The sequence below is a fragment of the Hippoglossus hippoglossus genome, chromosome 21, assembly GCF_009819705.1.
Source record: "Hippoglossus hippoglossus isolate fHipHip1 chromosome 21, fHipHip1.pri, whole genome shotgun sequence".
NCBI lineage: Eukaryota > Metazoa > Chordata > Actinopteri > Pleuronectiformes > Pleuronectidae > Hippoglossus > Hippoglossus hippoglossus.
Window position 1 is genome coordinate 4163726 of NC_047171.1, and position 16644 is coordinate 4180369.

At 41.4% G+C, this 16644-nt stretch overlaps 1 protein-coding gene across 7 annotated transcripts in view; it reads right to left on the reverse strand.

Moving 5' to 3' along the window:
* Positions 1-15277, reverse strand: part of gulp1a (GULP PTB domain containing engulfment adaptor 1a) — a 59781-nt gene extending 44504 nt beyond the window's left edge. For all 7 annotated transcript variants that reach the window (XM_034574775.1, XM_034574777.1, XM_034574770.1 and 4 more), the window contains exon 1: positions 15134-15277. The gene's annotated coding sequence lies outside the window, so the exon portion shown is untranslated. The remainder of the gene's footprint in view (positions 1-15133) is intronic.
* Between the last annotated feature and the right edge of the window lie 1367 nt (positions 15278-16644).

Genomic DNA, 16644 nt, shown 5'->3' on the forward strand with positions numbered 1-16644 from the left:
GTCATCGCAGCACAGCCGACAGTGTGTTGCTGGCAGCCGGTGGGGGTGCATGTCACCTGCCAAGAGCTGCAGACACTGTGGAATTTACAAGACAAGAGGTTATAATAAAAGCAGCATTAATTCTTCAGGGCACACTGCACACTACAGTATTGCAAAGTGATGAGATGGACCACCGGGATTGAGGCTAGTTTATAAGCATGCTAATTTCCGTAGAATCAAAGTCATTGGAGAAATGGAAAGAGTTGTCACTGCCTTTGTTTTCCAGCGCTGAAGAATTAAGGAACAACATTTGATGCTGAACCGTAGACTGCGTAAAGATGTGTGATGTGTCATTTCTGATCCACTTTCTGAAGACAATAACTTAACTGCAGGCTCCAGGCAATGTCCTTCATTTCCCAAACGTGTAGGACATAATACCAGTATATTTCACAGCCCTTTGTATCCCATAATCCACTGTGGGCAGGTAACTTGTTTAGGGGAATGATGAGACTATTTCATAAGGCAGAGCTCTGTTTTTGACAACTTTATCATCCTTAGTTTCCCTCAATACAGGTTTTTGTATTAACACGTTCCTGTGAGTCTGTCCTGTGGTGGGAAAATAATTTACTGTCCATGTTGTGATGCATCCTAGCCTAAAATATTTTAATGTTCGGAATCCTAACAATTAATTTAACAGATTAATTAATTGATATAAAGTTTACTGAAAACTACTCTTATTATATTCTCAGGGAAAATATCAAGTAGAACAGCTTCCAAAGGTCTGTGTTTATTTTCTTATCTGATAGTAAAGTGAAAAGCATTGGATTTTAAACTATTGAGTTGAAAAAAGTTAGAGGTGTTTTTATTGTGTCTGGGAAATGTTTGGGGCAAATAATCAGCAAATTCAATTGAAAATGGTTATCAGATGCATTTTTGTATTTCAAAACACAAAACACAAAAAGTTAAAGGGCGTCTGGAAACCTACCAACACAAAGGAGAATTAATTTTGTCTTTGAGAACAAAAGTTCAGCTGCCGTGGATTTACTACTTTAATGCATCCATCCATTATCTATACCACTTATCCTCTGAGGGTCACAGGGGGCTAGAGCCAATCCCAGCTGACATTGGGCGAGAGGCGGGGCACAACCCTGATGGGTCGGCACTCTATCACAGAACTGACATCCATGCTCACAGTCACCAATATTTCTGAGTCAAAAAGATCCAATTACTCAACATATTCATGTAAAAATAAAGATCACACACCCAGCTGCGTGTCAGGGTGTGGTGTCCATCTTGTTTGTAAGAGACTCTGGAGCGCTGGTCTGTATCGCGAGTTAGCCTTTAGCCTTTAGCCTTTAGCCTACTGCGTAGCCCCGCTTGCTTCTTCCCCAGTTTCCTCTCCCTCTGCCTAAACATTGGCTTTTCCTGCCAATTTTCATCCTGGTTGTCTCATTTGCTGTTCTAGGTCATAAAGAGGCAGCAAAATTAAAACAAGACCATTTCATAACCAGTAAAAATCTCCTAGTGGGGGTCTTTAATTTAACGCCTGTCTGTGTGCTGTGCAATGAAGCCAGGGAAACGCAGGCACAGGGAGAACATGCACACTCCACACCGGTCGGCCAGGAGAGTCAAACCCAGACAGTTCTTGCTGTGAGATGACACTGCTAACCGCTGCACCCCCCGTGCCCCCTTTAACACATGGCTCAATATTTCCACCAAGTTTCTGGAAGAACCTTATCAATCAGTATTCGTTCGACAGCTAATGTTCTCTATCCAATGCAGCCGTGAGTGATTCTCATCAATATTTAATTGCTCGAAATGTTTTCTGACAAAGGAAGTCAGCAGCTCAATTACTGGAAATGGATTTTTTCAGAATTCCAATTCCCGCACTGCAGAGAAACACTCATTAAACCCAGTACACTGTCTGGGAGTCAGAAACCAGCCGGCTTCTGATTTCTGATAATAAACAACAAAGCTAATATTCAAATTCATTTCCAAGTTACCGAATATGATCCAGTCAGCAAATATGCTGAGACAAAATATATTTATGAGTTGAATTTCAAATGAAATAACAACTGCATCTGTTCAGAGGCAATTACACTGAGTACAGGTATATTACCAACGGGGACAACGGTGTTAGGAATGAGGAGAGCGGCTCATTTATTCACAGGCTTAAGGAGGGAAGCCTGGGCTGAGCTTGTCGGAGAGGGCCGCGGGCTGGACGGGCACACGGGGAAAGTGATTAGCATCCATCACTGCCTGTTCCTCTCTGACAGCGAGACGGCCGTGACAGATGAAGGCGACACAATTAGGGGGCGAAACAGCAAAGTGTGGCAGAAGAAAAGGAGCCAGCGAGGGAAGAGGACGAGCCCGGTCCGCTGAAAACGAATGACAAAGTTGGGACATCGGCTTTTAAAGGTCGAGATAAGGTTGGGGAAAATGTGTGCTTTGAGAAAACGACAGTGACGGCTGAATGCCCATTGTTTGTGAGTGGGGAAGCTTGGGAAGGGACATTAGTAAAACCTGTACACTGCACACTACAGGTAGAATATCAATACCTATTATGATAAACTGTCACGCAGATATAGTCTGTGGGGCATTCCCACAACTTAGCACAGGGCACATTGGATTAAAATTGACAGACGTCCAACAGCACCCACAGCAGATTTATCAAAGAATATGCCAAAGCAAATGTAACTGAAAGGCTTCAGAGCATAACCAAGCCCTGACATTTTGTTCCTACCCCCCCCCCCAAAGTAGAATCACTCCTTTGGTCAAACCACTGTGACCAAAAACCCACGGCTAAGTGTCTGAAACGTCTGACTTCCAATTTACCAAATGACAGGGAAAGTTTGAAAGCAGTGTTTGGTTTGTTTAATGAATAAAGAATCGAGGCCTCACTTTGTTATCGCTGCTTTTCCTTTCTGCCCTTGAACCCACTGCTCTGCCGCAAGAACAATTTGAAAATTCTAACTTCAAAAATGTATTTTGGCTGAAATACTACATTTCTCCTAAAGCTACAAGAAGAATAACTTGAGATTTCTTTATTCAATTTTCTTTCTTTCCTTTTTACTTATTATTTTCAACAGTTTTTCAGCAATCATCATAAAACCAGGTGCAACAAATATCCTCATGCTTCATGTGCTGTTTTTGTCTCTCAACTAGTCTGACAAACATTTTCATTAATCTGCAGAGAGAATGTTACTGTTTGTTTTGTATTAGCTGTGCCCAAACAGTGTGGCCTATGATTTACTCTAACATTATACAACGTTATGTTCTCCCTCAGTAGAGAGCAGACCTCTGCTGAGAGTCTCCTTAACACGCCAGATTTTATTCATCAAGATCCATGAATTATGATCTAAAAATTACTTTTGGACGGTTTGAGCAAGTGAAAAAGCCACAAACTGTCTCTATCACTGTTCTCTCTTTCCATCCATAAATGCAATCTGACTTTATCATAGTGAAATATATCAAACTAGTAAAACAGACTCTTAATAATTTCAGATAGTTAATCACGGAGCCTAGATTTTATTATTATGCCACATGTAAGTGTGAATTTCCCGCCCACAATTTTCTTCCTTCAATTGCTCGTATCTGTAGACATCCAGACTATTAGATTCTGCTGCGGTGTATAGCGGCTGCCATGTTTTCCAATTATTAATAAGACGGTGGCATCTAATTTGTCCCAACACAATGATCTCAATTTCTTTACTCTTCTAATAGCATAATAGATCATTAACGCAACGTGTGTGCAGTGCTCTCTCTCTCTCTCTCTCTCTCGTTCTCTCTCTCTCTCTCTCTCGTTCTCTCTCTCTCTCTCTCTCTCTCTCAATATAGTGTTGTACAAATTGGAGATTTTCATTCAATGAGTGAACCATAAACATAAATGAAATAACTCGTTACTCGTTGGATCGTCTCGTTACGATATAATGTTCTGATGGGAAATGAGCTCCTGGCATTCCACTGGATGTTACTCCGACATGTACCACCCACTGTGTCCACTCCCCGATGATCTCAGCTCCTGTGGCAGCGGGCCAACGAGACTCTACAGGATCCAACCCGAGCTTGCATCAACAGCCTCCGAGGAGTCTCCCTCCAGGTCTGTATCTCGGCCCCGGCACAGAGAGCTAACACCGGACGGCTGTCAGCGCTGCAATTACACACTGGATTTCCTCACTGGCCTCGTTTTTCATTTTTTTTGCCTTACTGCCAGACAAGCTTTCTAAACAACCACCAACCAAGCTGGTGAGCTAAGATAAAGCAAAGACACAACAAAGCAGGGAACTGAAAATAATCTACATTTACCACCTCGGGAATTTTGATGGGTTTTTATTTTTTAAGTTTTTATTTTTATTGAATTTCCCTGCCCGTCATCTTCGTTTATATGTTTACATCCGATTGAAGATTTAAATGCCACTAACAAAGTAATGAGAGGTCTTGTTCTTATGTTGTTTCAGGGATACACTGGACTTTTACTACCAATTTTCATTTTGTTTTTTGTTTTTACTGATATATCATGATACAGAATCGTTAAATATAAAGTTCTCAGCTATAAAATACAATGTGGAAGACAAAATCAAACATTTCCAGAACAAAAACGTTGCTAAGGCATATAGAAACTATGTGTTCATATTATCAATAGATCTAGAGAACTATGTGAACCCAGCTCTATAAAGCCTTGAAGCTCATTGTTCAAATGTTACAGCCCACAACCTTCAGTTCACAGCAACCAGACACATTTAGCAACTAGCTGGTGGACACACAGAAGCATTAACAGCTTCAGATAGATAGTAACATTGGTGGAGATCCCGAAACAGGGAATAATATATATATATAAATTGATTTAAGGAATGTAAATTTTCAGTGAACATTTAACTATAAATCACGTGCGTCGTGTATTTCTCTATATATTTTTTTGTTAAGTTAAAACTGGCATTAACACAAGTGGATGGGAAACCACTTGATGTCTGTCATTCCTTACCAAACGGTGCCATCCCCTCTGGGTTTGTTATTCAATTACTGTGATTTCCGTTGGCTGGAGGGAAGACGAGTTGGAAAGTTGACAGAACGTCAGATGCATGGGAAGTGGCTTTGGGTGCACGCCAGATTTAATACAGCAAATGAAAAAAGTGGTGTCTGGTTGGATTTCATCTAAAAATACTGGATAAATGGCAGAACTGAAGAAGCGTGTTCCAGAGACTGGTGTGTGTGTGTGTGTGTGTGTGTGTGTGTGTGTGTGTGTGTGTGTGTGTGTGTGTGTGTGTGTGTGTGTCTGTGTGTGTGTGTGTGTGTGTCTGTGTGTCTGTGTGTGGCCCAAACAACAGTAATAGTAAATGTATGCACAGGGAGACAGAACTGTAATGAGCCCAAATAAATCTCATTACTTTTAATGTGAATGATGTTTTATGGGGGAAGCTTCCAGGCTGATAGTGTAGAAGTAAATAAATAATGCACTTGAGAAGTATAAGTATTTCCTCCAGACTGCCGCCCTGGCAAAACATCCACGGCACATAAATAGCCATTCAGGCCTGCGAGGATGAGATACGCAGTCTACTCAGAGAATGAACAGAGAAACCAGTCTCCCATCTAAAGTGCTAAACAATACTAATAAAAAACACATCATTCTGCCAAGTCATTACCAGCAGGAGGATAATGGTGGATTCCAAAAAAATGCCAGCTGCAAAGCACTGAGGCTTGCCCCCTTGAAAATGAATGGTACTCATCAAGAAATTTTAAAAAAAGCCATAAAAAACAGTCCTTTTTGCAATGGGGGTGACTTCTTGAGTTAGCTGGGGAATCCGTGCATGGGCGCACGTGTCAGTCAGCTCTTCGGGGGCTGGATCGAGAAGACATGCGTTAAAAAAGCCTAATTGAAACACCAGTGTTAGTCTGTCTGCTTGTCCAATTTGCTCAGAGCCATCAGATCTGAATGATGTTCGTCAGCTGCACAAACGCTGAGCAGAATGTGTGATGTAACATGAAATGTGGATATCAAAAGCCTTTGCAGTGCACAGTGCGTTTCAGTAACAGACAAAGTGAAATACATGGAGGAGTCTAGTTGAGGCTAATGTCTGAAACCCAGATCTCCATGTTCTCCTCCAAATGTCTCAGTATATTATGCATCACATGCTTGTCACCTCTTCTTCTAACCAGCTCATTAGTGGCTGTGTCTTATGTCTAAAACTGTCCGTATGATACAAGAGAAAGCAGAAGATCTATACATACTTTTATGTCAACTACTTAGATCCATTAATCAGATTAATCAGGAGTTATCTTAACGCTGTTGTAGTTGCAAGCAGCTAAAAGGTTTTCCTTCACTTCTACTGTTCTTTAATATAGTTATTTTAATACTGGATTCAAGACTGTTTTTCTACGTTTTGGATTTTGGTTTTTGGTTTTAAATACTCATATTGATTTTCACAACATATTAGCAGATATTACATTTTTAAGATATGTTTCGGATAAGGATCTCTTATATTTGTTTATACTTATTGCTACCAAGATATTTACTGAAAAGTCATTTTATCTTTTGACTGTTTAAAAAGTGAAACCTGTCAGACAGCTGGTAGATAGAATATGTGAAGGTGACACGGTCTCTAAAAACAAACAGTAATATTGTACATGCCCATAACAATATATCTGTGACCAGAGAGGGAAACAGAAAACACTGATGCATGTCTGTTACATGAAGGTGAGAACACAACCTCAGCAATGGAAAACAACCTCAAAACCACACAGTTAACTGTCTTGTCTTGGCAAAACAGTCTTCATATAAACAAATTGTACATTTTTATGCCTCTGCGTCGGCAATATCTCTGGAACGCCGTCAAGGATCCTTCCACTTGTACAAACATTCACTTGGACTCAAGGATAGCCAAAGGTCAAAGGTCAGGGTGGCTCTTGAATGTGATCTCAAGCTTGAGGGAATTTCTTCAATTTTTTATCAGTTGTCACTTGGACTCAAAGATGAAGTGATAACGTTTCAGTGAGCAAAGGTCACAGTGACTTTAAATGAATATGGGAAAAAAAAAATTGGGAAATAAGTACACGGAAACTACACTGGTTGGCCGAGGGATACAACCACTGTGCAGTAATTCAAGTTACATAACTTTCATTTGAGTAAGTATATAGAAATCCCACTACCACCACTGGGAACTTATTAAAACTATGCAACTGGTACTGCCCACATGTCCAGTCCAGTCCTGCATATGTTTCTGCCTAATTCCATACTCAATATGAGAAACTCAGTAAGACAAACAAAATCTTGAGTCACCCCAGCTTCTTAGTGGATGTCTCACAGTTGGGTCATTCACTCAGTAGAGTGCATACCCCGGGAAAACAGTCCCCTCAGCCACAGTTAAATCTACTTGACCCAGATCTTCAGTTGGATCTGCACCAAATTGCACATGCTCATAAATATCATGTCTTATTTTTTGTCATCAAGACCCATGAATTATTCGCTGAGAAATCAAGGGAATTGTTAAAAAAGCACCCGCAAAGTTAAAGAAACCAAAAAATAAGTGACCCACAGTTTCACCAAGTTCCACGGTAATCAGTCCAATAGTTTGTACACAACAACAAACTGACACTGACAGGGATGGAAACTTAAGCCCCTTGGCAGAGGAAACCAACTAAACACATTCGATTTGCTTATTGATTATATATTAATATCACAAACCAAACCAACCCATCATTTACCCAAGTAGTAGTGTGCACAATGTGTTGCTTGTATCTTCTGTAGTTTCTGAGACGAGAAACTTTAAAAAGTGGTTGTGACGCTAACAAACGGGTGTTGCTGATTTATCAGAAAGTTCCGTAGGTCATTAAGTTTCCATGCTTGAAGTTTCCAGGGATTGTTCTCCATTATAAGGTGTCTTTAATGTCTTTGATGTCTTTGTCAAATTATAGCTCTCTGAAAACTGATTTAAAAACTATTTCATGCTCTGGAGTCCACTACTGTATATCTTCACACTGATCCTCAGATCTTATAGTTTTTTTTTATATAATACTCACGTTATAATACTTTCTTAGGAACTTCAACATTTCAGAGTTATGAGGAAACAGCATTTTAATTAGAAAATGCACAAAATAATCACATACTACCCTAAAACCAAGGTGTCAGACATGGTGTTCATGGGTTTTGTCCGACTTTGTTTATCAGTTACTTGCTGTATTAAACGAAGAATGTTTCTCTGTTTGGTTTTCAATGAGCATTGAATAGTTTTGCTGCACTTTATCTGTTGATTTGACATAGAATCAGCCAGTTGTCCTTCAGATGCTTTGTGCAGCCGTTCTGTTTTTAATTGGATTTCCAAGACCTTCTTGGAAATGCATTTTTTTTCCATTGGATGTTTGAGCGAGGGGAATTGAGGCTTTCATGTCTGAGTGGATAACTAAATCTGCACCACACTGTGGGGAAGCCATGAGTTGAATGAGCTGCCGAAGGGTCTTGATCGTACACGGAGCAGTAGGAATACAAATGTACCACCAAACGAAAAATATGCATCACCCCTATGGATTGACACTGGAAATATTTCCGATTATTAATGGACGGTTAACAGCTTTGAGTTTAACAGCTTTGATTTGCACAGCAAATTAAAGGTCATCTCCTGTAAATGTGTTAGAGCTCACTGGTGTGATAAAGGACAGAGATGCAAAATGTCAAAACGGCCAGCTGATTTAGGATTCGGTCCGTGCCTGCTGACTCCATTCACAGTGACCATCACTGTTAAATGTTGATAGCCATGAGAGCTAATTGCAAAAAGCCATGTGTCCCATCCCATTGGCTCGTCCCCTACACAGGCAGACGCACGTTCATCTGGAAATTGCATTGCATAGAGACTTTCATTAATCAAAACGCACAACCTTATGTGTCCAATCTATGACAAGCAATCCTCATTCAGAAGAATAAAGAAAATTCATAATTAAATGAATAATTTGAAACTGTACAACTAAGCTAGAAAGTATGACATAGACAGAAACAGCAGCCAGCATGCAGGGCTGCTCAGGAAGCCATAGACCAGATCAAACAAAATTAGTGGCAGGGATTTGCCTCGAATCCCAGAAAGCCTGAAGTCCCATTTTGAAAGCAATAACGTAATGAGGCTGATGGGAGCTTTCTTCTCCAACACTCGCCGGCTCATTTTTCTCCATCACTGCCTTCCCCTTGTCTGAGCCGTGATTTACTTACATTCTGGCATATCCCGCAGACAGTCCGAGACATTTCCTCCAAATGTCAATTGGCAACAGATGGTTATGAATACAGACACACATTTTATATTCATGCACCTTCTCTTGTCCACCTCACGAGATAAGGTTTAACGGGCTGTGGTTAAAGGTTAAAGACAAATAGGACCATATCTTAACACCTGGTGCAAAGAGGCAACAAGTATAATGCAAGTGACTGTGCAAGTTTCACACCAACACAGTTTTGGCATCAAACCCGCGGCCTTTTGAGCACCCATAAATGTGTTGGTTTTCAGAACAGGTGTGGTGAAGCACATCGGTGACACGTTGCTATCTTGAGACAGCGATTGACCATAAAAAACCTGGTCTGAATAAAATGTGTATAAATTCGCGGAGTAGCCATAGTTACTGACATGGAGGCGAAGATAACGTCTGTTAATAAGCATTAAAAGATTAACTTTCAAACTTAATTTAATTAAGCTTTGATTGCAGGACCATTCGGGTTTCACACCACATTACACACAGAAGGTATTGTTTATGAATCATGGTAAAGGCTTTCATCATTATCATAATATATCACTATCACAATTCTGTTTGCTCCCCAGGATATTTCAACTTTGACCATATGTACAGCTTACGGACAACGGACTAATGAGACGGATCATTGGTACCACAGTCAGGGGCCGTGAGGAAACTAAGCTGCACAGAAAGTACTGAATTATGATCCTGTTTAGACCTTAATCCACTTCTGGTCTGTAGTGTGGCATCCAAGGAGCAAAGCGTAAAAAGATGGGTCATTTATCATGCTGAAGGTTGTCATTAGTACTTTGTTTCATTCGCTTGTTTAAAAGTTTTATTTACCCTCGAATGATTTGGCTTTTTTAAGCAGCTCCTGTCAACAGTCTGTCCACTTTCTGTTACTAGTCACGATTCTTTTAAAATCACCCTCATCCCATCTTTTACTGACATATCAAGGTCCACGTAAACCCAACTGTTTTCACATGTAAATGTATTCAGAAAAAGTGTTTTACTAAACCAAGAAGAAGAAGAGACATTGTCACTACCTTTGACTTATGTATGACTTAAGTTTGGATTGGTCGATTCTGACCTGGCAGATAAAAACACCTCAGAAACCTACGACTAGACTAAACTACACTATAAACATGTGACTTCATTGGGTCTAAAAAGGAAGGAAACTAGTGAAATGAATCACATGTTTGCAGACCAGGGTAAAACCTTCATATTGCATGTTTTGTCTAACCCATGCCCTGAAACACACATACAGTATATTCAGTGTACTGTTCTACTGTAGATCCTACCTGCTGGAAGTGGACTGACCCCCGACACACACAATGTTAACCAAACAATGTTAACCAAACATTAGAGTTATTTTATATTGCTGGATTTCAGTTTCCATACGAACCTAAAACCTTCCTGTTGGGAATTATTATCATTTTAAGTGTCCCCCATAAACAAAGTCAACACCGAGAGAGAGGAGGGAGATGCTGGGCTGGCCTGTCTTGTGTGATGTCATTAATCTTTTGTGATGTGACATTGTAAATTATAAACTTGTTCGTCACTGCATGAAACAGGTTGTGTAATATTGGCAGCAAGCAAGTATTCTGTCTGTGAACGTATCCTGGATCCACGGGTATAAATGTCATCAATTCACTTGAAAACTCTTCAAAATCCGTCACAGTGTGAAATCCTGGCGCTGCACAGCCCTAATTTCTGCTGCAGGCACGAAAAAGTATTATTTTCAGCTCTAACATCAAAGCTCTGACAGTAAATTATACCTTTTTAAGTGTCTAGGACTTTTAATATTCTAATGTATTTTTTTTTCCTCTTTGTGGATCTTAATAAACGTACAGAGTGACACATCTTGGGAACCCAACAAAAAAAAAAGAAGACGCATTAGCACTTGAAAGGAGCCTCTAGTTAACGAGAGAACGCCAGTCTCATCCAAGACAAAATGACAAAGAAGAAACAGGACACGATTCTGAACAGGCAGCAGCATGGACGGACCCAAAGCTCCCTCAGCCGTCTCATTTGTCAATGCCCATGAGTAATTGGGATGTATGAAAACGGCTGAGTAGATTAATTCAATCACAGAGATGGTGACACTGGAGGCTCTGACATTTTTCGAGTGTCAACACCTTCACCCAGCGAGACAAAAAATATCAATTATCCTGACGCAGGCAAGTCACTGCTGTTGTTTTGGCCTATAAGGAGGATTTTGTTTTGACAGGGACTTGATTAGGTTAAAAGCCCTGTAGTGTGCGATGAGGAGCATTGTGATCTTCCTGCTCTGTTGTGAATCCAGAGGTAACAGCTGCTATGGTCCTCGTGGATGAAAGATGGTTTCTGACGGTGAACGAGGCCGAAGTCACCTCTGCTCTCCAACAGCTAAGTGTGGAAAGGACTTTTCATACGAGACAGTGAGGAATCGAGAGCGAGGGCAGATAGTAATGATGTAATCAGTCACTGTGGGATCGTGCACTGGTACATGAAGTGTCTGCTGAGCCCACTGAGTGCATGCAGGAGCGGTGAAATACGAGTGCTGTCAACATTACAGTAGCAGAGAAAGAGACTTAGAAATACAAAAAAATTAAAAATAAAATAACATAAAGCAGTAGATGAACATGTCCTTCAGGGTGGTCCGATCTGTCTGCCCGTCAGGTCCCAGTCAGTGGGAGGGAAACTGTTGTAAACCATTGCTGACCAGTAACATTGTGACTGTCAGTAAAAGACGAGCAGATATCTGTCCATTTACAAGACAATTGGACAATTACTTGTTACAGTAATTACTTGTTAAAGTCAAAGACGAGCCAGTGTGCCTAGTTTTCTGAGGAGGCACTTGCACCGATAGAAAAGGTCAAAGTCGAGCCTCATTATAGTCGGAAGCTTAATTGGATGAGTTACAAAGACAAATGTTCTTAGATAAAAGGAACATTCTCCGTTGGCTTGTCTGGTCAACAAGTAGCTTTCGCAGGACACAATCCAACTGAGACCATGTTAAACAATTAGGTTTTGTAGTGAGTGAACCTTGTTAGTAATAAGAAACCAGGCAAAGTGAACTTTGTTTCAAAGAACCTTAACAGAGCAGATTATTTACATGGAACACGATGCCAAAGAAAACAACAGACATAATAAATACTGACCAACAAGATGTGTTTGTGCATGAACTCACTGCAGAGTTGGACACGAGGCAGGAAGTACTATCTGTGCAAAGCAAGCCAGTACTAATATTTATTTGAGAAAGTTGTTTTGGCTAAAATCCGCTGCGATTAGCATCATTATCAAAACTACCATTTGACATCAGACGACTCATTCCAGTCATGACCTCTGAGATGTTAGTGTGATATATTTATGCTCACTCATTTATTATGGCCTGTGAAGGATGCTGTGAAAATTGATATTCATATGGATTAGGTTTCCCACCTGTAGAGGAGCCTAAGCTTTGTCAAAGTCAGCTTCCCTGTTGTCATCTTAAAGCTTAAACTATTATTACAAAAAAACAAACACACATAACAGATACATCTGTTGGGCTATTCTAAATATAATATATCTATATTTATATAAATATACTTGATATGAAGTTTCATGTTGTCAAAAAACTCATAGTATAATTTTCACCCTGCAAACCAAACAGTGACAAATAATAATTCAGCCTGAGGAGTGAGTGCCACAGACAAAGACGAGCAGCAAACCCTCGAGTATTTTTTCATTTCTGTCTCAGAAAATAACTGAAACAATTAATCAATTATGAAAACGGGAGCAGATTGTATTTCCACTAATCATTTCTCCTCTTACTATTCAGGATATTAGGCTTCAGGGAGGAACAACACCGAGGAGAGGCACAGTGTCACACAGTTTGAGCCTCTCGTAGTAACAACACTGATAACGAGACGTGTCAGGAGAAGTCTGCGGGTGACTGATTGTGCCCCCCCCCCACACACACACACACACACACACACACACTTTCACCCGCCCATTTCCTCGCTGATCTTCGGCGGCGCGTCTCTTAAAGCCAGTGTCTCTGCCAGGGTTCAATTTACTCAATCAACTGTATACTCATGATGTGATCTGTTTTAATAATACGTAAAAAACAAACTTACCTACAGAGGTAGATAACTAGAGTTCCCAAAGCATAGTTATAATCACAAAACAATAACAGTGATACGAAATAGAGAGCATTGAGGGAGCATACTATGAGCCATCAAATATTCATACATAGAAATGAACCGTGTGCTGAAACGTGCTGAACATGAGACAATGTTCATCAAATAAATCTTGTAATAATAATCTTGTGTTAAGCCAAAGTTCATCCAGCTCAATAAAAACAAAAGGTGGCATCACACTGGGTGCCCAGACTTCTCCAGCTGAACAAAGACTATTGTTTAATTTATGTGACCTTTATGTGATGCTTCTTAATTTCAGATCTGCATGACCACATTGTTTTAGTGCTGTAAAGCAGCGAGAGAAACTGAAAGCCGTCCCTTTGAATTCCAGTTAACAGAAGCCTACAGGCTAATTCATGCAGATTTTTCACAGCAGACACTACATGAGCCACTTGGAGAACAGCTATTCAATTACTGCCTCTAGTGGCTGGGAACGAAATAATCCACAGACCGTCCACTGGACGTTACACCATCAACCAGTTCAGAGGCAGACTGGGAAACTGCAAATGTGTCTACGAATGGCTGACTTCAACAGGTTTTCTCAATCCCTCTGTTTCACAACCAAAGGAAATCTGTGCCTCCTCTGCCCGAGAAAAGGAGAACTAGGGAAAAACAGAAACTACAAGTGACAGATGCTCCTGAGTCCTCAAAGCACTGACTCGTGCAGCCATTAGAGAAGTTTTTAAAAAACCACACAGCACACAAGTTGCAACGCTGACACCAGACTGAAGCCTCTGGTTTTGCAAATTACACAGACAAAATATCATGACACGTGAAGATGAGAAGCGAAGAAGCACCGCCCGAGCACATTGAGTCTCACCGAGTAAATAATACAAGAGATGCTCTCCAACAGCCTTGCCCTACATGCTCAGGGACACACACGCGTGTGCATGCATGTATGCATGATCCATATGGAGGCTGCACACGGTCACAGCACATATGAGCCAAAGTGTAGAAAAAAAACCGAGCCTCGGGAGATCTGTCATGTTTGGTCACAGAGCAGAACAGATGTGACTCCGGATCGGAAACAGTGTGAGATGTGTAGAGACTTTCTGTAGGAGAGGATTTAGATTTAATTACTCATCCAAGGACCTTTTGCAAGATATAAAAAAAACACCCCACCTTCATGTATTTTCATTATTTTCATTATTTTACATGTTCTGCTTGAGGGAACAACAACAAACACGTCTCAGAAATGCACCAGACGCGTATTAAAGGTATTTCCCACCATGTCATGATATTCTAACGGACGCATGAGGAAACTTTTCCACGCAGCCCCCCCGGCGGAGTGAGGGTCCGACACGTGAGGAGCACCGTTATTCCTCCATCAATAGCGAGTAGTGACCCAGCTCACGCACGCGACTGCCCAGTGAAAAGGGGGTCAGAATGATGGGGGGGGGGGGGTGACGCACACGGATCCACGTAATCCCTCCATTGTTTTGTTGTGTGTTAACTTTAAAGTGTCGCCTGGGGGAGGATGGAAGATGTGTTTCCCTCCGTGAAGAGGAGACGGACTCGTCGCGGTAGCTCGGTCCACCTTGCGCGGACTTGCGCAACTAAAGTTTCCCGTTAGATCCGGAGTGGGAACACAGCAGCAGCAGTAACAGTAACACAACGCAGGAGAGGGATTCGAACTAAAGTCACAAACACACAACCCCCTGCAAACAACAGCAAGCAGCAAGCAGCAGCAGCGGAGGAAGTGCACAGCTAACTCCGTGTAGCAGCAGTGGAGGAATCTCAGGAGTCACAGAAAGACATGGAGGCAGGGAGAGGTTTACTTTACTCACTCTGAGGGAAGAAGAAGATGATGAAGAAGATGAAGAAGAAGAGGAAGAAGAAGAAGTCCGACCAGTCCCGAAGAGGAAGAAGAGAAAAAAAGCTCCACAGTCCGAGCTCCACATCCAGCGGCTCGCTCCCTCTCCTCCTCCTCCGACTCTCGGGCTCAGCGGCGGCGGCGGCTCGGCGACTTCTCTGACGTCACCGGGCTCTGTGCTCTCCACTTGAATAATACAAGGGGGGTGGGCGGGGAGTCTACCATCACCATCACCACCACCATGCTCATCATCATTAGAAAAGAAAGATTCAAAACACACATCCAGTATGTTTCTGCCGCAGTGCATGCCTTGCTCAAGGGGGTATAGTGTGGAGAAGGGTTTGTGGCAGGTGCTCACATCTGAGGAATAAAAAAATAAAAGTAAAGTAAAAGTGACACAAACAACCAAGTTATGTAGCTTAAAGGTTCAGGGTGTAGGATTTAGTGACATCTAGTGGTGAAGTGTCATGTTGCAGCTGAATACCCTATCTATCTATCTAACTATACCTTTAAGTTATTTAAAGGTCATATATGGCAAAGTTTAAAGAGATGTCATACACTTAAATGTGTGCCCCCCCGTCCCAGCACTGTGATCTAAAGGCATTCAAAATATATATTTTCATGGAGCCAAAACTTACGATAACTCTCACCTTACATACGTTAATATTTGAAAATACATATCAGTATGTCTGCCTTGCTAATGAAGAAGCTTTTTTGGCAGATGCTCACCTGGAGTTTCTGCATCAGCATCTAGAATAAAGAGCGTCCCCTCAAGTGACAAAAACAGCTAAGTTGCGTAGCTAAACCACAATGAAGGGACATTTGAATACAAGGCCATTTGTGTGGATTCCTGTTTGTTGCAGACTTCTTCTTTCTTTAAATGTCCTACAAGGAACTTTTCATTTTCATTGATTTTCGCCGCCTCTGAGGACAAAAGTGTTCGTGTTTCCACTGAAAACCTTCAGTCCTCTAACAATATTACAACTGATTTAACAAGAGTATTAAATACAGGTACAAGAAATCCATACTTCCCCCTCCTCTTGTGGCCGAATGGAATATCCCACCTGAGACAATACCAAGTCGCTCAGAGTACAGGGGCTTAAAGTTGGCTGGAACATCAAACCACACTATAACACACAGCTGTTTGCAGGATGCATGAGGTAATGCAGAGTAACTCTCTTTCTTATCTCATCCATCTTGTTTGTAAGAGACCTGGAGTTGGCGAGGAACAGACTCGGGGACACTGGTCTAGACGGGTTAACCTTTAGCATGGCCTGGCTCGCTTCCCCCTCTTCTCTTTCCTCTTCCTCCTCCTAAACATAGGCTTCTCCAGCCTGACGGTTGTGGAGTGTTGCTCTGACTTTGCGGGTAATCCGTCCCAGCGACAGACTTTGTGAATAGTTTAAAGATAAAGCAAATGTTCTCCCTCGTTGTCTCATTTGCTCTTGTAGGTCATAAAGAGGCAGCAATATAAGACCGTTTCAC